Source organism: Mesocricetus auratus, unplaced genomic scaffold, assembly GCF_017639785.1.
Source record: "Mesocricetus auratus isolate SY011 unplaced genomic scaffold, BCM_Maur_2.0 Super-Scaffold_100011, whole genome shotgun sequence".
Lineage (NCBI taxonomy): Eukaryota > Metazoa > Chordata > Mammalia > Rodentia > Cricetidae > Mesocricetus > Mesocricetus auratus.
This window is the reverse complement of record NW_024429195.1, coordinates 32675804-32698184: the sequence shown is the minus strand read 5'-3', so window position 1 is coordinate 32698184 and position 22381 is coordinate 32675804. Positions and strand designations below refer to the sequence as shown.

General features: G+C 40.6%; 1 protein-coding gene and 1 long non-coding RNA gene across 8 annotated transcripts in view; one reads left to right on the top strand and one right to left on the bottom strand.

The window, feature by feature from the left end:
• Mecom (MDS1 and EVI1 complex locus) overlaps positions 1-22381 on the top strand; it is a 544013-nt gene that overhangs the window by 278607 nt on the left and 243025 nt on the right. The gene's annotated exons all lie outside the window — the stretch shown is intronic.
• LOC121143224 lies at positions 15803-17742 on the bottom strand. Its single transcript, XR_005880414.1, has 2 exons — positions 17644-17742; positions 15803-16069 (listed from the first exon to the last, which is right to left on the bottom strand). It is a non-coding gene; the product is annotated as an uncharacterized LOC121143224 (long non-coding RNA).

Sequence of the window (22381 nt, the reverse complement as noted above, 5' to 3'; positions counted from 1 at the left end):
CTCTCTGGGCTCTGGGGACATTTGCACATACACACAGTCACACACAGAATAAAACATAAAATAACTCTTAAAAATCATGTATGTGAATGGGCTCAGCATGGACCCCATATTTTGTAGTTAACTAGTGTCTGGAACTGATTGGCCAATGAGGAGCCAGACTTGCAAACAGCATTCTTCTTCCTCCAGGTGTCGGGGCAGGGACTGGAGGATTACGAGGTTACCTCTCTGGGTGACACCTCTGTTTGACAGTTTGACTTAATGTTGACATGACTTCATACATATTATTATTGCTAGTAGCTCATGTCGCTGATACGGGATGTTGGGCACCACTGGCAGGACAGTCCTACTTTCCTTTGACCATTGATGGACTCCTGTCCCCCAGGCTTCCCAGGATGCATGGCATAGTATGGAATCCTCAACTTGTCAGCAGCCACAGGTGTGCATAATTTGCTTTTTTTTTAACTATCGTGGTGGTAAGTCATCACATATAATGCCAGCATTGGAAAGTCCACCCTGACACAGACGCCAGCTGCCACAAGGCATGAGCAATTATGGTTGGTCTTACTGTTGCCAGCCGGAATCCCCATTTTCATGAAAACTTCACCCAACATTCTATCTAACCATGGAATTAGGACAATCATTGCTCATGACCACAAAGCCTCTTTGTAGAGTAGGAATGAGGACAGTCATCCCACATGAGCATGAAGCACCTTGTAGAATGGGGAGAGTCTCTCTGTAAATCTATCTACAGGTGGGAGCAGATGACCTGCCTCTGCCCTCCGTGGGATCATTTTCCTTAAATTTGAACCAATACCTTTACACTTAAAGAAATATAGGAATCTACAGAAAGACTCTAAATCATCTTGGAATTGTGTCTTTGGCACATACAGTTTTGCCCACTTGTAGGATCACAGATGGGAAGTTAATCCTGGGTGGAACTCTCCATCTTTCTGGGGTCTCTCCAGGAAGCCATTAATCCTCCCATCCATCTTGTTTATTAGAGGGTGAGGTAAAGCTAGAGCTCATTCTAGGCCCCCTCTAGCCTTCATGCTGGCATAGAGGAGGTTAAATAAAGTAACACAGCTTGGTAGAAAAGATAGCTGGAGAAGGGCAGAGACTCCTTTCTGCTAAGTCCAGTAGGTGCTTTCCTGTCCTCTACTTTCACAAGCTCACTAAGCATAGATTTCTATTTCCTTTCTTGTAGACTCTTTCCCAATTTTTCTCTTTGGAGAAATACTTATAATTTGTTTTGTGTTGTTTTTACCTACGTGCACATTTACTAGCCTAGGATTTGGAGGCCAGAGAGACTACAAGTGTGGTCTTTTGCCTTCTAGGCCCTGACCCTCTCTGAGTATGGGCAGGCTCCTATGAAAGCCTAGTCAAGGATTTTACCCCAAGACACAGCCACCATAGATGGATGCCAAATAGCAAAACCCAAAGCCAGTGTCGCTACACTTTCCCAGTCCAAAGTAAATCTAGTTACCATTCTTAGGTGGTCTAGATGTTACGCAATGCCACGGTGATGTGTGTGATTGAAGCCTTTGTCTTGGAAGACAGCACATGGGGCTTTTGCTTGTGGTAAAAAAAGGGTATACCACGTGCAAATCTGAGATTCACTAGGCTGCCTTTTGATCTGTATCTTAGCTTTGATGAGCCTGTATTTGTTTTTAATTGTATTAGATCTTGAGGCCTTGCATTCAGAGAGCTGACCATAATAATGCACAGACACAAAGAGCACATATATGGACAATTAAAATTAGTTTTGTAGCTGTTTCCATTCACAGTGCCATTTCACGTCTCAAGTTTTAGCTGTCACTGGCAATGTTATTGTAATTACTAGTTCTTGAAGACCTGGTTCTTCTGTGGCTGTTACACATTCATGAATCAAAGTTCTCATGAGTTGCAGGGCTGACAGCAGCTGTGCTCACATTCAGCATTCGCTTTGCTGGGCTTCCAAGTTCTTGCTACTCTTCAGTGCTAGAGAGGGACAAAAATAGCTCCAAAAGAGACACTCAAAAGGAAAGGGAATTATCATTGTGTTTAATAAGAGAAACGACAAGCAATCATAATTCTTTCCATTAAGTAAATATGTTAGAAAAATTTATTATGAAACGACACATTATGCGAGCCAGGAATCAAAGATGACATCCTTGCATTAAATACGGTAGATGCCATTAAGGAAAACAGTCAATATGTCACTAAGCCACGGCCTGTAAAAATTAAATTGATTTGGTAAATGTAAGTAAGATAGATCTGTTTGCTTTCATCATCAATTTTGAGTGGGTGAACAGGTGATGTCACCAACCTGGGAGCGATAAAGATGCAGGACCATCTGGAAAGGCGGGTGATGGATGGGCAACTGCTTTTGGGTAGTGACAGTGCTGTGGTACTTTGTCACTTAGGATGCAGTACTTAATAACTTTTCAATACCATCATAATAAATTTCACTGCCTTATTAATATAGAAATGGTGAGTTATTACCATGATGGTGAGTGTAAATAACCGGAGATGCAGCCGTCAAAAGCTGATTGTTCCAGCATGTATCTTTAAGCAACACAGTTCACTCGTGATAATCAACCCATGTCTATACCAGTACAGTTTATTGCACTTGTCAAAGGAAAAAGTAGTATTATTCAAAATTATATGAAGTCGTAATAAACAAGTTGAATATATTATCAGACTTTTCCTGTAAGTTTCCAAACATGAGGCAGTAAATAATTTTTAATAATGTCTTTTCATGTAAAATAATGTCCATATGCTGTAATAACGTCCTTGCTTAACTATTAACAAAACAGTCTACTTCTTTGTATGATTTCAAGGATATTTTTATTTGTACTTTTCAGTCAGTAGAGCTCCAAGGCATGAAATCCTTCTGTATTAAAAGAGCGGAGACAGGAACTTTAGAGCGTTTCATTAACACTCTCCAAAGTTGCTGAGTATATACCATGCCACACGTTTCTATTTTAATTGAACAGATGTACTTAAGAGCAAACGACAGCAAACAAAATAAAGACAAAATTATAAACACGTGTCACCAAGTACTGGGCAGGCAAGAGCCCCTGATGAGCATCTGTGTATATTTTATGGAGAGTCAAGGACTGCACTTCATAAGTTTGCCACTGATGTTTCCAGTTTAATGAGGAGAAACCAAATATGTAGATAGGTGTAAGTTGAAGATGAATTATTGGATCAATCACTTAGCACCATTGAGGGTGTCTGCCATTGTTCAGTGGGAAACGTCTAGAGCCAACCGGCCATTCCGTGCACAGCAGGGTGCTTCGTGTGCAAGGGAATATGGAAAACTTCCTCCTTCATGGCACTGTGATCTTTATATTATTTCTAGGCCAGGCTGACTTTGAATTCTGACGTTGTCTTTCAGGCTGCAGTCTGCCAGCCTCTTAAACCAAATGCCTCCCCGCCATTTCTATTACTGCTGAAAACACAGCCGGCAGTCTATTAACAGGCAATAAAGCTCAGGAAACCCAGGTCTCATTTCTTGGGTCAGAGGTGAAAATTGCATACTAAATGAAACAAAGGTGTGCCTTGAGCGCTCTAGAAGCTGCAAGAGTGAGCACACGTGTTTTTAGCCAGTCTCCCACTTAAAGGGGAAGGAATAACCATAATAACGGTGGCCCGTGGAGTTAAGTACTCAGTTGAGAGAAATTATATCAATCTGACAAATATAGCCTTCACAGGAGATAAAGTCTCTAATGACCTTAAATGCATATATTTATCATTTAATTCAACGACCCCATTCCCTTGGGCTTAGACCAACTACGTTTCCCCAAAGCTTGGGAATTTTTTACTAGCCCAGAGAATAATGAGCATTTGTCAGAAGTTCCAAAGTTGAACACAGTTGGAAGCAAAGGACAGGAGCGGGGAAAAATGGTTAATGAAGTCATTCTACCTCAGAGAATATTAATATGAAGTTTTATTGATGTACAAACTGCAGTTTTTCATGGGGGAACAGTAGGTGGCATGCAGGGTAGTGAAGAAATGGGAAAATGTAATCAAAGTTATTTTCATCACGTTTTATTAACATAAGTATGTCACCAATGTACATAGCATGTTAACATGAAAAAAAGGGATCTCTAAATGGTTAGAATACATGCAAGTTGGATGTGAGAAGGTCCAGGGGAGTCACCGAAAGAAGCAGAAGTTCTAGTATCTTATCAGGTAAAGTGGGGAATCAGGCCTCAAGAATAAAGAGGCCCTTGTGCATGGTGGGCTTTTCCTGACTGCGTTCTAGGTCTCATGTGATGAAGCCTGAGTGATGTCCAGGAAGCAGTGACTCTTGTGTCCCCCTTTGTGAGACTGTCAGGGCCTTTGTTCATGCTGTCAGTCAACTGTTCTCCACTCCCCAACCCCCCTCAGGCAGCCACATGGGTAACTGCAGTAGCTACTTGCAAATAGATTTCTGTAACATGTATTATCCTTCAGGCCTTTCCTCCGGGGCTCCCAGCCCCCATCTTCAACAATCTAGCCATTCATGTGGCAAGAGCCCTTGCTCACTTCTTCACCAAGTGTCTAGTGGGTTGTGTTTCAGGGCCATGTGTGACACAGTGGAACGAACACTGGGACAGATGCCAGCAACCTGGCGTTTTTGCCCCAAGTCAGACTCGGGACCTTGGGAAAGTCGTTTGACTTTCTTCCATCGTCCTGCCTCCCCTTCAATCCCTGTGGAATACTCTCTAGGGTAACGAATGTGGAGGTTTTATTTATAGTGAGGCCATGCTTGGGTCTTTGTGCTCTGGGAAGAATACAAATTCACTTCAAATTAGGTAAAAAATATGTGCTTGTTTTACAGTGTCTCTTGGTTAAATTACTGTAAACTTGTGGCTTGCAGACTTGAAAGGAAAGCAACTTTGGTATGTGCATCTCTCTGTGGAACTAAATGTTTCAGCAGAGCAGTCACCTGAAGACCAAACCGTCCTTTGAGTAGAAAGTTAGAGGTAGGATGCTACTCCAATCTTTCCTTTGGAAGGTGGGGTTATGGATTTCCTTGTCCCTGGAGTAAGTCAAGTTCCACCCAACACTGCACTGTTTACAAAGCAATACCCAAAGTTACTGTTTTGCCCCTTCAAATAGAATGTAGATACAATGGGGTAAAAGCAAAACAAAACAGCACAGAACAGAAAAAAAGAGACAGTGTGGAGTAGAGAGAGGAGTGGTTCTTCTGTTTAGATTTCATTAACTGGCTTCTTGATGGGACAGTGCTTAACCTCCTTTCTCCAGAGGATGGAGTAACTATGGCAATAACCTCAGGGATCAGATGTGAAGGTGACGTTGAGAAGCTGCACAGAGGGCTTCAAGCAGCGAGTGGGACCGTAGTGTGGATTCCATAGCACACTGCTTGGTTCCTTCATGATCACATTCCAATCGCCCTTTCAAGTTGGAGATGCCTCACTACATGGATGAAAAGAATAGAACATTAAATGTTCTGGTTTCGCAGAGCCACAACACGCAAGAGTTAAAACTTACCCCCTTTCTGAATACTATTTAGAAATGGCTTTCCTGGAGACCCAACTAGTTCCATCAGTAGACACTGATGAAGCTTAAACAGATCTTAAGTGAAGACTTCAGTAAGTGTCCCTTAACCATGACAAGAAGGAGGAAGAGAAGGAGGGACTTTACCTTTGTGTCTAATGACTCTGTGTTGCAACAAGGCGGGGTTGTGAGGGAGGTGAGAGATCAGCATTTGGGACATTGGCTCAGGAGATGGCTGAGCATGTGGAGCCAGCCTCCAGAACGCAGGCTAAAAGGTTACAGCTGAGCACACTGGCTTACCTAGTGAATCCAGCCTTGGGGAGGCAAAGACAGGCATACATCCATGATTCACTGGCTAGCCAGCTCAGCCTGCTTAGGAAGTTCCAGGCCAATGAGAGACTCTCTCAAACAAACCAGAAATAAAGGGCGATAGGGTGATCATGTTGTCTGACTGCAATAACTGAAGCATTGTAGCTTTTACACACATGTGTACATACACAGTTCCAAGACCCACACCAGCCCCAAGTCTCTTGATACTCACCTCCAGCAACTTTGTTTGAAGGCTTCTCTTGTCCTTTGCTTCTTTTCTGATCATCCTGACACTCAACACTTCCCCTGTCATGCAAATTCTACTTTCTTAGGTTTTGGTCAGAGTGGGGTGTGAGGATGGTTTGTTCTTTAGGCAGGCAGAGTGTGATCTGGTCAGAGAGTTGGGGGAACGTCTGGACGCTTTTGGTTCAGTGTGTGGTCATCTTCAGGAACTGCTGTTGTGGAGCCTTCCTGCCTAACTTAGAGAGCACATACATAACATCAGGTGGTATCGCAATGGACTGTGAATGTCTAATCTTAAATGAAGACAATATACTTTGTCCCTCCACAGCATCCTGTTGCTTGTTAGATGACATTAGCCATCTTATGAATTAGCTTTTCTTCTGGGCTCCGCTCAGTGGTTTATGATGTGACAGTGGTGTTTTATCACCGTATCATAACTCACTAGATTGTGGCGAAATATAGACATATATCATGAATGCTTGCACATCCCCTCATCTTATTAGACATTGTCATTTGCTCACACATAACATTTTATGTATAGTGTATCTTGATGGAAATTTGGGGATTGAAATTGAACATAAGATTCTCAATGACTTCTAACCTGCTAAACTTTGCTCTTTTTCGTAACCTCTGAATTCTTTGAGTGTGAGAAGCATCAACAGTTATACTGTTCTCTGAGGAAGAAATGTCATCTGTGCTTTTTGAATGGGGGTAGCAACCTCTCCAACTCACAGCTTGGTGCGATGGGAGGCTTGGATAATATGGTTGTAGCTGAATGAACCAGTAGCCCAAAGCCCAATATTGAGTTTGCCTGAGTATGGACAGAAGCTTCTCAAGGGAAGAGTGAGAAGGGCCAGGACTCTTTACAGAAGGCCCCTACGTCTTGGGTATGTGATTAGCCCCTATATTTAGCTCCCCTAGCCTCATGAACTCTGCATTAATGTATGTCAATATCTACAGGACTAGTTTGTTGCAAAAATTCTTGCTAGATTTTATAATTCTTTATACAAATTGTACTATCCTAAGATATCTTGTGTGTAGGGATGGGGTGGGTCTTCCATTGATTTTATAATACTTCATGGATTTTATAATACATAATTGAAATTTGAGATGTTATAAAAGGCATCAATCTTGAGAAATCCAGGTAAGAATATGATGTTTTCAAGAGAATCTCTCTTTATGCATATCTTCCACATCCCAAAACTACTCATTTGAAGACATTAATTCTATAAGAATATTACCAGTAATACAAAAGTTGAGGAGTAGTTGGGTTTGCCTATAGATGCTTCAGATAAAAAACTAATCTAAGCACTTCATGAAATAATGAATTATTGTAATACAATTTTCATGGTCACTGGCACTGCTTTGTTAGGGACACTATGAAGGGACACATGCAACTACATGGTGAGGTCATCTCACAGATGCTCATTCCTCTGTGTTGGACCTCATCTGAGTGTTGACGACATGGCTCTACAGTTGACGTGAGTTTGGGTACTCTTAGGTTTCCTTGAGTTAGATTTAGAGGTTTGTTACAATTGGATAGCACAGCTGGGGAGCCGGTGTCTATGCTTTGTCCAGCTACATAATCAAGAGCCATTGTAGTGCTTCTAGTATGAATAAGGACAAAAATGATTTCTACTTCAGTTTCTGTGGAATTAGGTGAAAGGTGCTTCAGTCAGGCATGGTGGTACTTGAAATGTTAGAACTTTAAAGTCAAGAAGGGTAGAAGGCAGCACCATGGAGTGCTACGTATATGGGCGAGCATGACTACATGGGTTAGCTAGTTTGACCTGGGGAAATGAACCACCACAGTAGGATGTTAAAATTCATCAGAAAACTGGCAGAGGTTAAAAATAAGCAGAAGCTGCCCAGTTCAAGCAGTCTATGCAAGCGGATTTGTCTGTGATCTTTTTGAAAGTTTCTTGCATTTTTAATATTCTTATGGAATAATCTGTCAGGGTTTGCTCATTCATGAATTGCACTTCTCTTTTGTCTGGACACTAAATTCATCCTTCCTGTAAGGCCTCTGGTTTTGGACAGTTGTCTTGTATTCCTGGTCCTATTGCTCAATGCCTACAAGCTTGGTTTTCTTTTCTGTAGAAAAAAAGTAGTTTTCTACAGCTCTAGACAAAGCACACACTCCTTGAAGTAATTGTTGGTTGTTTACACAGGGCAACTCAGGTATATTACACAAATGTCAGAAGAAAATTATGTGGTAATGAAAACTGGTCTATCTACGTTTTTAAAAAATGAGGGGCTGTATTTTCAGAGAGACTGGAAACCTATTTAATGTAAGTCCTTTGGTCACTGAGATGTGTCAGAAACCCTGCCCTTTATTCTGAAGTGCCATTGTGTTAGTGCTGAAATGTAAAAATAATAAACAGCTGACATTTTAGGCACAGACTAAACACCAAACAAATGACATTACATCAAAGTCCTTGAGAAAGTTACAAGATGGGGCGAATGCCAATGGAACAAGAGCGCGAAGCAGCCCCAAGCTCTTCTGTGGTCGTGTGGACACCTCTATCTGGTTCTTGCATCAAGAAGGTTTTATTTGCATGGACAATTGTTTTTAGTTTGGATTTATATGAAACACTGATGAAGTACACAAGTGAGCGTATGGTTCCAAAAATCACTCTTGCTTTTGCCTCTTGTTAGCTGATACATGAACTTCACAAATGTGCCCCCTGAACACCACGTGTTCTCAGAACCCAGAGGTTATATGGGGTGGGGGTGGGATGGTGGTGGCTCCCCCTTCCCACTCCTTTCCCCTCTCCTCCTCCCAGCTCGTCTCCGTGCTCCGTGTTTTCTTTTTTTTTTTTTTTTTTTTTTTTTGTTTTTACGAGACAGGGTTTCTCTGTATTGTTTCGGAGGCTATCGGTCCGTGTTTTCTTTTTATCTCTATCTTTTCTTAGTCAAGTCCCGATATAACTCTCCTTACCTAATAGTTTGGGTTAAACTAATTGCATGTCCAACTAATGTGTTTGTAGCCTTCCTCCAGAATAATTATTCACAGGGTTTGGCCATCTGAGGGACAGTTAGTCATTCTGAGGACACAGGTGGGGAGCACACCTGCGGTGAGTCACTTATTGGGTGATTGTCTCCGTCTGAAATGACTCACAGCTGTTCAGCATGTGCTGATAAAGAACTGAGGACGCCTTCTAGGTCAAGAAGAAAGTTGCCTCTTAAATTAATACTATTTTCACTCTCCCCCAGTCTTGGTTACTTGGAGAAAAGCACTTCATGCCCAGAATGGCAGTGACCAGGGCTAAACAGAGTGTTGGCTTTTAACTGTTTCCTGTAACTGTTCTCTTCAGCTCTGAAGATCCACTTATATTTGAGCTTTATAGAGGAAAAAATGTAAAGTTTTCTAGTTTTGAAGACCAAATTTCTCCTTAAATCCTGTGCTCTGTAGCTTTCAAGAAGGCTAGACTTGACACATTTTAAGGCTATTGCTACATGCCTCTCAGTGTTCCAGCATTCCTAATAGAGAGAAAAACTCAGCTATTTACTGAGTACTAGTGGGTATCAGTAAATATTTTTATGAGATTGTTTTTACAAAAAATTTATTAACCTTGCACCATGTTTCATGGCACAAAGGATAAAAACAATGAGAAATTTAGTAACCAGTGTCTCAGCGTTTACTTGACATTAAATTTGACAGATTTTAAAAATTCTGATAATTTTTTTCCTATGAGACATTACTCTTGTTCATTCTTCAAAAACATTTGCCCTAGCATGGGGAATTACAGATAATTCCGTGCAACAGGTTTAACTTACCATTTTCATAGTGAAAAGAATAGCCTAGCATGGTCCCGATTTTCTTTGGTTTCCTCCCATTCTCAAAAGAAGCGGTGGTATTCACATTTCTTTGTCTAACAGTTTTATAATGTCTTAAGAGATTAACAGTGAGCATGAATGAGGGCCTACGGATTAGACAACACAAAGCCTGAGACGTTCGCCACCTTGCTCACAGATCTCAAATCTTCCGGCATCGCCGAGCGATGTATAGAAACTAAGAGAAGATAATAAGTACCAGAGTCTCAAAAGTGTTTAGTGATTCAAGAAATTCAGATGTCATGTCAGAACTGACAGACTGATGGAGCCGTCCGTGGCAGGGCCTACTTTTTGTCTTATGTTCAGCTCTCATACTGAGTGAATGCAGATGTTATCGTGGTACCCCAGACAGTCAGTCAGTGAAATGTGACAAGCTGTCAGTGGCGTTATACTAAGTTGATTTTGCTAAAATATCCACAAGCCTTACAGCTTCTCTTTATAGATAAAAAGCAAAACAAAACAACAAACAAGCCTCTTCCATTATTTAATCGAGCGAATGCAAGCTATTGACTGACCCCTTGTAAATTGTCATCTTTAGCATATCTGGGGACTTAGACTTAGCACATTAGCAGTTATGCAGTTCAAGCATCCAGTCCCAAAGTAGCTCACTATAGTTTTTCTTTTTTTTAAATGAGTTGCATAATTTTTTGCTTAATTTACATCTTACCTCAATGCTTGGCAAAGGGCATTCAAAAAGAGAGTAAACTCCCTCTGCTAAACTCAGGAGCCAAGAAGAAAGGTTAAAAATCTGAGGGGCCACTTTAAACAAAAACCCCTTTCTTGGAAATAGGCAAGAAAAATGAACATGTGAGTTCCCAGTAATCAAGAACTAAGAATTCTCGTTTCTACACTTTTTTTTAAGTGGGAGCTAAAGTTTCCTATGGGCCCCACTGAAGGCAACATTCCATCAGTCCATGAGACCAGTTCTCTTTCCATATATGGGTTGGACAGTCAGAATTTTCTTCTAAAACCAGATTTTATTTTATTTTTTAAGAAGGACAAGGAAATGTAGACAATCTCCAATCTGATCATATATTGGTAAAGATTAGGTTTGCTTATGCAGTGATCATTTTATTTACCATTAATCCCAGATTTATATTTTGAAGAATTCAAGAGTTTCAAGTTGAAATTCAAAAATTCGAGAATTTCAAATTGGAGGAAGCCCACAAACCAGCAACGGTCAGGGAAGAATTAGGAAAAGAATATAGTTCTGAAAATTTTGGCCTTCACCTTGTTGCTTTTAATGATAGCAAATGGTGTCTTCTAAAGCGAAGAGACAGGGGATGCCATGAGGGTAACCAGTCCCCAGGGGAAGAGCACAGTAGTGGGCTGCGCTTTCTGAGTGACATGCTGCTGTTGTATGGAATATGTTGATTTTGGATGGGTTGTCAGGTTGCTTTCTGCCACTCGCCTCCAGATTTACTACTGTCAGGACACACTTTTAGAAACTAAAGGTGAAAGAACTCCAGTGACAGCACGTTTTGTCTCTGAGTGTCACCAATAAGACTGTCACACAACGAGAAATCGCCCTGTGATTTTGAGAAATGAAAAAGTGAAGACATTTTGAAGATAACATCTAGCCAAGCATTTCTGTAAAACGCAGAGCTAAACAATCAAACAGAATCCTGCATATGGGGGAAATGATTTAGAGTCTGTTTCGCTGCTAATCACACTCACGCTCAAGTTTTAGATTTCATCTGTCTGCTCAGATCTATTGTAAGCCATTAAGTGGCTTCCTTTTTCCCCTACAAATTGAATGCTGCAACTGCAAGGAACTCTTTTGTTCTTTTAATTCAGTCAGCATGGAAATGATTTTCTCATTTCAGGCCCTTTTCTCTCCTCTCTTCATTGTGTCAATAAAATAGAGTTGTGCAGGGCCGCTGTAATCAGCTTAGAGTGCTAATTCATTGGCGGGATGCTATCTGGGTTTGCCTACAGGTGGGCACTCTAAGGGGTCAGTCTCCAGGGGAGTGTAATTGTGTGTCTCCTGGGGCTTGTTTGCAGAATGACCTAAAGCTGAAGTCCCAGCTCTGGAAGGGAGGGGGACTGACACACAGAAGCTAGGCAAACATATCCAACTGTATGTTCATGTGTCCTTCTGTTAGCCTGATGCTGTGAGGGGAGGTGCGCTCTCTGTGCTTTATGTAATTACGCTTTTCTGCAATTATCCATAAAATATGAATTCATTTAAAATTTGCACAAATTTCCGAAGGGTACAAGCAATTTTGTATTTCTGAGTACGAATTAAAAGTTAGGCTAGGATTAGTGTATGCTAATATGACCAAACCAAACTGAACAACAGAAAAAAGACAACCCCAAATTGCCAGTTTAGGGAAATACATTCTTTCATGTCCTGTGAAAGTTGCTTAATACGTAGATATGGGAGTATTACGGAGTAGTAAGTTAAGCTTTATGGGCACTAAGGAATTTCTGACAATTCTGGAAGGAGAACAGCGATAGGTTTTCTGGAATAGGGAGAAAAGTATCCCTGGGCAGGAAGCTGGGTGTGGACTGTAGCCCTCTCTGGAATTATTGTCTGAGAAGTGTCTAAAACATGCTCTGAATGAGTTTAGCTACACCCGACATTTCTTGTGTTAGGATTAAAAATTCTGTAACACCCTTTTATTTGTTCCTAGTAGTCACTTTTACTTTTTATTTTGGTTTACGTTGGGGTTAATTCCAGTCGTAATGGAAAATCTGGGCTTTATAGAATAGCTTTAAGCAGGTTTTAAAGTAGAAGGACGTGACAAATGCTTTTAAGCTCTGAGAACACAGTGTGAGCTATGAATGGGCTAAGCAAATAATCTTTCGTTTACTTGTGAAATCTAGTGTTTGTCTAATGTATCAGAAAAAACGCTACTTTCTTATTAGCAAAATAATTAGGGGAAATGATTATATTTTGAATATTCTGAGAAAAAAATTTCATGGGCACAGTTGCTTAGCATCAGATGGCAGAGCCTGAGTTATGGCATGTGAAGTAGAATGTAGACACAGATACTGGGTTGTATAAATGCGAGTTATTAGAAGACATTTTAGAAGCAAATTACATGAACATCTTTGTGTCCAGAGTGCATCCTTCCATTTTAGTTCTTTTGTTTTCCCCTTACTGTTTCATTCACACACTGTGCCAGGATCGCGGCTTTCCTAACATTGCGCCCCTCCCCCCACTCTCAAGTTCACCTTTTTTTTTTTATTTGTTTATTTAGAACTCATGTGAAGTAATAGCAGGAGGTGAAAGAGAAACATGGCAACTTGTAAGAAGTGATCTCTCATTTTCGTCCTCCTGTGGAGGGATTCTTATGTGGCTCTCACAGACACTCACAGCTTAAATCCCTTGCCTTAACAACAGTGTATTCTCTATTTTAACTTTTGTTAAGTATTAGCACTTTTTATGAGCTAAGCAGTTACGCTTTCATGCAAAATTTTCTCACTGTTGTTTTACTGAAATTAATAAGGTATTTGCTTAAAGTGTTTTGTTCTTACATCCTACCTCATTGTCCCATGTATCTTTGTAGGTAACTGAATATGGCGTTGTCATCGTATCATTAACTGTCCTCTATCATAGCTAAATGTTTTGGACATATTTAGGCTTACTAATTTTGTGAGAAAAAAAAGCAATATTTCATTAACTTGTTCAGAAATTTCTATCTTTATAGAACTAAATTCTAATGGTTTTTAAATAAACTAGAATCAACAGAGCAGTTTCCCTTCTTCCCCCAGGGGAAAAGGTCTCAGAGTCTTGGGTCAGACAACAGAGCCCTAGTCCCTTGCAGCTCAGTTGTCACCCTAAAGGACTTGAAAAGGGGTGCATTCTAGGGAGCGTTATCCTTCTCAATCATTTATTTCAGTATGTTTTCTGTGCTGAGAAAGCTTATCTGCTGTAAGAGAAACACTGGTGCAATGATTTGTCCCACTGTCCTAGCAGGAGTGCATGAGAATGGCCCCGTGCATCCTTTGGAGAGTTGGCTTGCTTTTGCTTTAAATCTGTGTTGTCACTTCCAAGTTTTCTAATGATACTGATGACTGTATCATCACCAGAATGAATGAAAGGAAATGAAGGAACACAAATGAGACATTCAAAGTTTCAGGTGAATGGTCTTTCTTCTTTTTGCCTCAGAGAAGTTACTAGGAATATTTTCACGCAGGTACTTTGTGTTATTAAATTAAAAACTCCACAATTCAGGGGTTACAGGCAAGGAGATAAGGTCATAGAAAGCTACAGAGTCACAGATGACTCCTGCTCAAATTCTTGGGAGCCCATGTGTGTCATTTTTGGTTAAAGAAATTGTGTCATGTTGGTAAAGATGGCCAGGTTCCAGGAGTGGTTAACACTTTCCTAACAGGAAAGTCTGAATCCATTCAGTCATCTTCTCCTAGCAATCTTGTGGTGGGGGTGGGGTTCTAACCATTCTAAATGTAAGTAACTAACTGTGTAAGTAACTAACTGTGGTGGGGGTGGGGTTCTAACCATTCTAAATGTAAGTAACTAACTGTGTAAAATGAATTACAAAGGAGATGTAGAGATGTTTCAGATTTCTGTCCTTCTCCTTCCTATATTTTCAGCTATCAAACAAACAAGCAAAGGCCAAATTTATTGAGTTCTGTGGTTAGAGAAATCTACCTCATGGAGAAACTTGGGCCTCTAGAAGACAACAGCAAATCTTTAAACAGATGCTTTCATTCCTAAATGAGAGGTCATTGACACAACTTTCTGTGACCCAGAGATGAATAGGTTCTCTCCATTATCAGTTTGCCCATCTGGGAAAAAAGGAAATTAAGTTCCTAATTAGGTGAATTTGGACTAAAGAGGTGGGGCCTTGAGGGGAAGAGGAAAATTGAGAGGTAGTTTATGCCGTTTCAGACTAATGATAGGATAGGAAATGAAGATGAGATCTGAGTCTAAAAGGTCAGTGGCCTCATTAAGGCTGAGAAGAGTGTATCTTCAAAAGCTGTTACCTGCAATGGGCTGGAAGGTGTCAGGTTCTGGGCATGGTCTGGGATGTAAGTACTTGGAGAAGATGTGGGGAAAATATTGTGCATGCTTCTATTGAATGGTATTTTAATATTACTAGAGAGAGAAAATGAGCCCTACCAGTTTTATAACTCTTTTGCACTCCGGGCTGTGTTCCGCATACCTGTGTCTACTACAGTATGGAATCAGTAAGGCTTCTTTTAGAAGTTTGTTTTCATGGTTAATGCAGTAAGTATTCATCCTCTATATGCGCCTCCTAGAAAGACACATGACTTTATAAATGGACTATGGCACAGATTAATAGTATTTTACATAAATGTAATTATTTACTGAAATATGCATCTCCTAGGTGTGCAGTACTTCTTAATGTAAATGAAACTTCAGCTTTTCATAATAATGTAAAATTTCCAAGATTCATAATGACAAGATGCATAAAACTGTGGGTTTTCCTTGTAATCTTTCAGAAGTCTGATATAATATTGATAATGCTATATTAAACAGTGAAAGATAATTTATAATAACAATCTTTCCATTGACATTTTCTAAATGTTTTACTGGCATGGATGAAACAACAGGCATATAATTCAGGCACTGAGAAGAGCGAATCAGAGCAGTTAGATGCTAAATTTATTCCTTTAGCCACAGGAAGACAGATTATGTGTTGGCTACCAGCTGCCCCGTAATTGTAAACAATGTACCTTTAGCCATTCAATGTTCTTTATAAGCATTTGGTGGTTCAAACTTGACTTTACTTGGGTAGTTTTTATCCAATCTGCTCTTTTCTTATTATAAACCACAACAAATATTTCAGATTCTTTCCACTGGAATCCAATCACCATGGTCAATTCCTAGACTTCTTTCTGTCTCACTGCTGCATATGTATATACAGCATCAGCCACAGTAACCATTTCAGAGCCTACATTTTAAAAATAAGTAAAAGGAAACAGGCATAACTAATCTTAATAATATATTTTTATTTTATCAGTGTATTCCAAACATTATTATTTATACCTGCAAAACAGGATAGAACATTCAGGGAAGGAGATAGCTCAGCAGGTAAAGATGCTTCCTGAAGGACTGGTGACCCAAATTCCATCCTAAGGACCCACACGATGGAAGGAAAGCGTTGATTTCTGCAAGTGGTTGTCTGGCCTCCACTCCCGTATCCCATGTGTGTGTGTGCCCCTCAACCCTCACACATACACAAAATAAATAAGTAACCTGAAATTAGAGAAAAATAATTATTAGTTCAAATGTTTGCCCAATTGGCAATAAAACCTTTCAAATCTGATGAGTATATTATACTCACAACAATCTTTAATGTAGGTTGGCCACTACTCAAGTAACTGGTGTGGTTACTGGCTCCAGTATTGAACAATGTCTTATACCATCTAGGGAACCCCATCTTCAGTAATGTGATGAGTTCAGTTAGTTATTAAGGTACTGGAGGCAATAAAAACAGCCGTGGGGGTCACATGGTCTAGTCCACTCATCTTTTGAGTGAGGACACTGCAGGTCAGGCCAGGTCAGCTGCCTCTGCATTGCCCTTGATCAATAGACAGGGCTTAGGTTAACTTCTGGGTTTCTTCCTGAATTTTAATTTATCTGGAATTCTATGCTGCTCTTGTTAATTTTATGCAGAAAGAAATGTAAGGCAACAAAGAGGAAAAAAAGAGAAAAAGCTAAGCAAGTAACCCAGCAAGTAGCCAGAGTACACAGAGTCAAACTGTTAAGATGGTCTTGATCCTGAGTGCAGAGGGTGGAGGAGTGTTCGCTGAACTTCCCTACTGGATTTGTATGATTTTCCTATAATCCATAGAGATTTTACAAGAGCATTGATACTGAACATAGAGGCATTAATTTTAGATCGTTTACCTTGGTGCTTCCCTTTGTTCTAAAGAAAACAGAGGGTCTCTTGTTTCATTTGACACGAATAACTAGAGGTTTTTAGCTTGATCGTTACAATTGAAATTCTAATAGGAAGATGATTGGGTCTCCTGTTCATTGGCCCGTGGACCCCAAAGACAGAGTCTGAGTGTCCATCCTTGTGCACGTTTTAGATTTTAGACAATATCTGAAATCCAGCCCCACCTGACAGTGTCAATAAAATACCACTGATTAGAATGCCTGTGGAAAGCAGGAAGGGAAAGATAGGGGTCTTTTGTAGGATGGACAGCTGCCAGTGTTGGTTCTGGGCTAACATTCCCAGATGAAATGAGGTGGGGCAGGTTGAGTCACATGATAACAACTCTGCCATCCTGCGGAAGCAGTCCCAGGATGAATCAGCACAGCCAGGACTGTGAAGTGAAACCCACTGGGCAGCAGTGAGTGTCACAGAACCTCCCTTAGCTGCTGGCTGCATACCTGTATCCATAGGAGGGCCCTGCAAGACGGCATGAAGTGACCAGAAGTGCCAAAGCCAGAGAGGGGCTGCTGTCCCTGACAAGATGGGGTGTGTAATAGTATCACCCTGTTTCCATTCCCGACAGTAGAAAATTCTACTAGGCTAACAAGGCAGAGGGTAATGAGAAACATGCCAAGGTAGAAGAAAAAAAGAGAAGAAGGAGCAAGAGTGAGGGGTCTAACCTACGAACAAGAAACAAATGTGATCAATTACTGCAAGTGTGACGCTCACAGATACCTTATCTTGTGACTCCTTTAAATAAAAGCCTGATTGTTACCAAATGTGTCTAAAAGCAGGCAAGAAAAACACATTCACCAGGGAGAGCAGAGAGGGGTGAAAGGGAAACATGACTTTATATCGATGTCAAACAAAACAAATCCCCCAAACTCACGCCATTCTGTTTCTAGAAAAGTGGTTGACAATGGACTTCACCAAGCAGGCAGTCAAGTGGCTCAGTGTCCCAAGGATGAAAACACCCCAATATGGTTTGGGTGGGGGAGGGAGGTCTAAACAGGAAGTGATCACTGATCGTTTTGTAGTCATTCTGAGATGTTTGTCTTACATAATTAATTTACTCAGATATTTCAAAGAAGGAAGTCCTCTTTTGCCGTGATTGCAGCAACAGGGTCTGATGATAGTAGGCACAATGACTCCATTAACCTTTGAACAGATCAAGAGGTCCGGTTTTTACAGCCATATCTTCAAGGATGTCTTCACATACAAGGTATTTCCTTGTCCTGTGACATACACAGGACTAGTGTTTGCATTTTTAGTGGCGTTCATCTTAGCAGGATTGCTTTTTGCCCAAGGAAACGAATGGGCCTGTTTTAGTGATGTCAAGTAGATGAGGGAACAACAGGGTTAAAGCTGTGAGGGGACTGGTGGACCTGGCCTTCCTATTCCCCCAGTCCCCATAAGAGCAGTAGAATTAACACTATCCCTTTCTTGGGGATCCTGGGTCAGTAGGTGTTACAGGATTATGTTATGAGGTGTGACTATGGAGCAGTAAGACAGTTTTTCACACTCCACACACAGAAGAGCCTCTTTTGATTTCAATGGGTAAAACAGTAAATTTCCTCCCGGCACTTGCCTCTGGTCCTTGCGCAGATGTATAAGCGCAGGAGCCGTAATCGTCGCCCTTGTTCTCCACCGTCAAGGAACGTGGGGATTGGCAGCAGGAAGGCTGGTTTTAGAATCGAGAACTGACTTCTTCAAGCTCGGTGTCTTGTCGGGAAGATGTCCTGTTGAAAGCAAAGACGAAATCCACTTCCAGAGGATTTCTGCTTTGTCATCATGTTGCCCTTCCCACATTTTCCCCCAATAAAGTTCTAGCCTGCTGGAATCAGACCGGGTCTCAGCACGGTAGACCGCCAGTGGGCTGTTTTGCACACTATCTGAAGCCCTGTTGGTCTTGTCGCGACTGACAACACATATTTATGGAGTACTTACGTGGTGCATTGGACAGTTCCCTTTTCTGACCAGGGCCTGCCACACATGCAGGATTTCTAACTGAATCTTTCTGTTTTCTAAAGTGGACATACATGTATTTGAGTTTCAGGAAGAGAAGGTCAGACTGTAGCAGAAACAGTCTTCTATGGGACGTTTCCATCTATTTAGAAGGCTGATAACTTGTTGGTGCACATTGTTTGGTTGTTTCTATGCCTAACTTGTTTTGTCTTTTGATTGGGGTTAACATGACTATGAAGGAAACACAGGCTCACAGTAAAATACAAATACCACATAAGTAGTTCTTCTTTGTCCTTGTAGATACTCTGTTACTCTGTGGCTTCAGTGATTCCTTGTATATGATTCTAAAAAGTTTATGTAAAATTATGTGTATACATATAAACACATTATAGGCTTATAGACAGAAGCCTCTTTATTGCAAATATCTATCTATATTTTCATAAACCTGCTCTTACTGTTGCAATAATACTTCAGAGATCTTTTTTCCTCTGTTTTATTTAATCATTTAAACAGTTATTTAGTTATGTAAACACACATACTACCATCCATTATAACTGATGGGCTCAAAGGCACGCACAATCAATGTTCTTATGTATCTTTTTAGACACATGTGTTTTTTAATTTATAAATGTAATCCATGTTTTTTCTCTGTTTTCATGTTAATGGTATATACTAAGCACACAGTTTTTGAGCTTGCTTTTTTGTCCACTCACTTTTTCTTGAGGTCATCCTAAGGCAATATGTAAAGAACTTCTTCCCTTTTTATGAGTTGCATAGTATTCTATTGAATAGATGTACCATTTTTAACCATTCCTCTTTGGTTAAACATTTGGGTTGTTTTTATTGTTACCCTCCTTTGCTATTGCAGCAATGCTAAGTGAATAACCAAGGATACATTTATAATTATGTCAGGGTTTGATAATTTTCTTTGACAATACTAACCAATTGTATATAGAGCAGCAAGCATATTTTCTCTTCTTATATACCAGCATGATGCATAAACAAGCTATTTATTTCTGCTAGTCATGGGTTAACAGTAGTTCTTCCCTGCATTTTAATTACATTTTTCTTATTTATGAGACTAGGGTTGTTTGTTTTTTTTCCAATACTTAGGGCCATTAATGAATTCTTCAGGTGGTGATTTAAGCAGGTATTTTCTTCCCTCATTCACACATCTCTGGTTCCAACATCTAGTTATGACAAGGACAAGGCTAAATTTTCATTCTGCACTTATTGACCAGATGGGCCTTTTAATTAATTCAACACAGTTCTTATAGTACGTAAGGCTGACCTCTTATATCATTTGGACCCTGCCAACCTTGGGTTATGATGAGCATTTAAGTTGGAATACGGGAGCATTTCTAGAAAGAAGAGCCCATGAAACAGGAGATAATGTTTCATTTGATTTTATGAAGAGACCACAACGTTTATCACTTCTGGGAAAACATGCAGTTCTCAGTGAAAACATCAGGAATGGTTTGACAGGACTGTCTGAGGGAGGAGGAAATCAGGTTGTTACAAGGCCTCCTGGACAAGCATGGCCCTGGTTTTACTAGCTTCATGTTACCATATAAGCCATGTATGTTTTCTCTTTCCCAAAGAATGGAAAACCCTGAACTTTCCTTTGCAGAGTGATGGCAGTCTTGATTTACTGAAACTTTCACTACCCTCCACATGAGCCATTTGCCTTCTTTAAACAGGTGTGGAAGTGGAGTGGGCATGCTCATCTTAGCATGGCTTTTTAACTTTTCAAAGAAGGTAGGTCAAAATAAAACCTCCTCACCTGTGTTGGTACTTTTGGATAATGGATTTTTACTGTTTTCATCCAAGTTGGCTGGAGATGGCATGAGGTAATCCACATATGCCCTTTTCAAGGGTTCTGTGTGGTTAACAGTGCCATTGTGTCCAACACTTGGAGGCATTTATTGCTATTTGTATTTCACATTGGCTGGAAAAACTGGCTACTTTGTGTGCATAAGGCTTAAGGACATTAGCTGGTACACTGGAATGGCTGGCCCAACACGCGTGTACAAAAGTGGAATTGGGTAAATTAACTTGTATTTGCCCTGCTTTAGATCTGCTGATAATGCGGGGTGCAGGGGCACAGAATTAAATCTCTCAATTCGTGGCTTTCAGGAGACAATGCCTTTTTTTTTTTTTTTTTTTTTTTTTTTTTTTTAGAGAGCTTGGGTTTTGAAAGTCTCTTGCCAAGGAGATTTGCCACCTCAAAATGCTGCTTGCTGCTCTCTGTTGGGATGGGCAGCTGGCTTCATGCTCTAGCAGGGTTAGAGAAGACTGTTTGACAGCAGGTAAAATGAGGCAACTGCACAGTCTGCCTCAGAAGGTAAAGTGGGAAAAACTTGGGTCAAAGTCATCAGACACGATGCCTTCTTCTCTTATCTGTGAAATCCCAATTTTTGCAAAAACTCACAAAAGCTTTCAAGCCTCTTTCCGAACACACAGGAAACTGCCTTTATTTATATTTGCAGCGAGATACGAGAGCGCTGCTGCCGGGAAGGTGTAAGTCAAGTTGATATAATTTGGATTGATTTGCTTTTAAGAGCTTTATGACGACAGTGGGATTGATGCCATGATGCAGGTCTCTCACAACTGGATTAATGCACTTAACAAACAATTTGACCATGGAATTTATTTCGATGGCTTTCACATTTACTGTTAAATGCACTTATTGCCTAGCAGCCGTATTAATCCCATCGTGACGTGCAGCAGTTGCGGCGAGGCACTCTGGGAGGACCTCTCCATCCCACCGAGATTCTAGATTCTCCCTTCTTGATCACGAATTTTCACTGTGTTGCAGATGGTAGTCAAACCCATGCGATACACACCCCAGATGTATTGCTCTCCTTCCCCTGATCCTTTAACACAGGCAAAAGGCCAATAATAGAAGAAAAGGCTAGCTCCGGAAGCCAAGATCCCAGTGTACCCAGATTTGCATGTGCGCCTCAAATTTTAGGGTATAGCTTTGGTCATTCACAAAGTTATGGTGTTTGCTTTAGAGACCTCATCCTGGTTAAATTCTAGATTGCACTGAGTGACTGCTTCTTTACAAAAAACTTTTAAAAGATGTATTATTTCATTTTATATGTGAGTGTTTTGCCCACATGTATATGCACTGTGGGCATGCTGTACTCACACTGTCCAGGAGAGGGCATTAGATCTCCCAGGAATGGAGTTACAGACAGATCCCCCACCATATGGGTGCTGGGAAAAGCAGTGAATGCTCCTAATCATTGAGCCATCTTTCCTGTCCCAGTGGGTTCAAATGATAACAGCTGTGCAACTTCATGTCTGTCAAAGAGTGCTCAGGATTCTTATGTTTACTGATGAGAAAAGAAAGATTTGGGAATCAAGGTCATTTGCCAGTAAGTCACAAACCAAAGTCTCAGTCTTCAGATCCTTCTATCAGGATAGGCCCCGGGGACTCCTGGTTGTAGACTAAGAAAATCATGTCTCTGTCTTCTGTCACAGTTGAAATTTGAGCACTGACTATTCCTGTCAGAAATGAGAGAAACACTCAAAGGCTGATTGACTTTCTTTGAATTATAGAGTAATTTAGCATTATTTGAAGTGGCAAGTATTTCCTTGCTATTTATGAATTCTATAACAATATGCCTAGAGTGATAATTTTATGCAAACTAAGT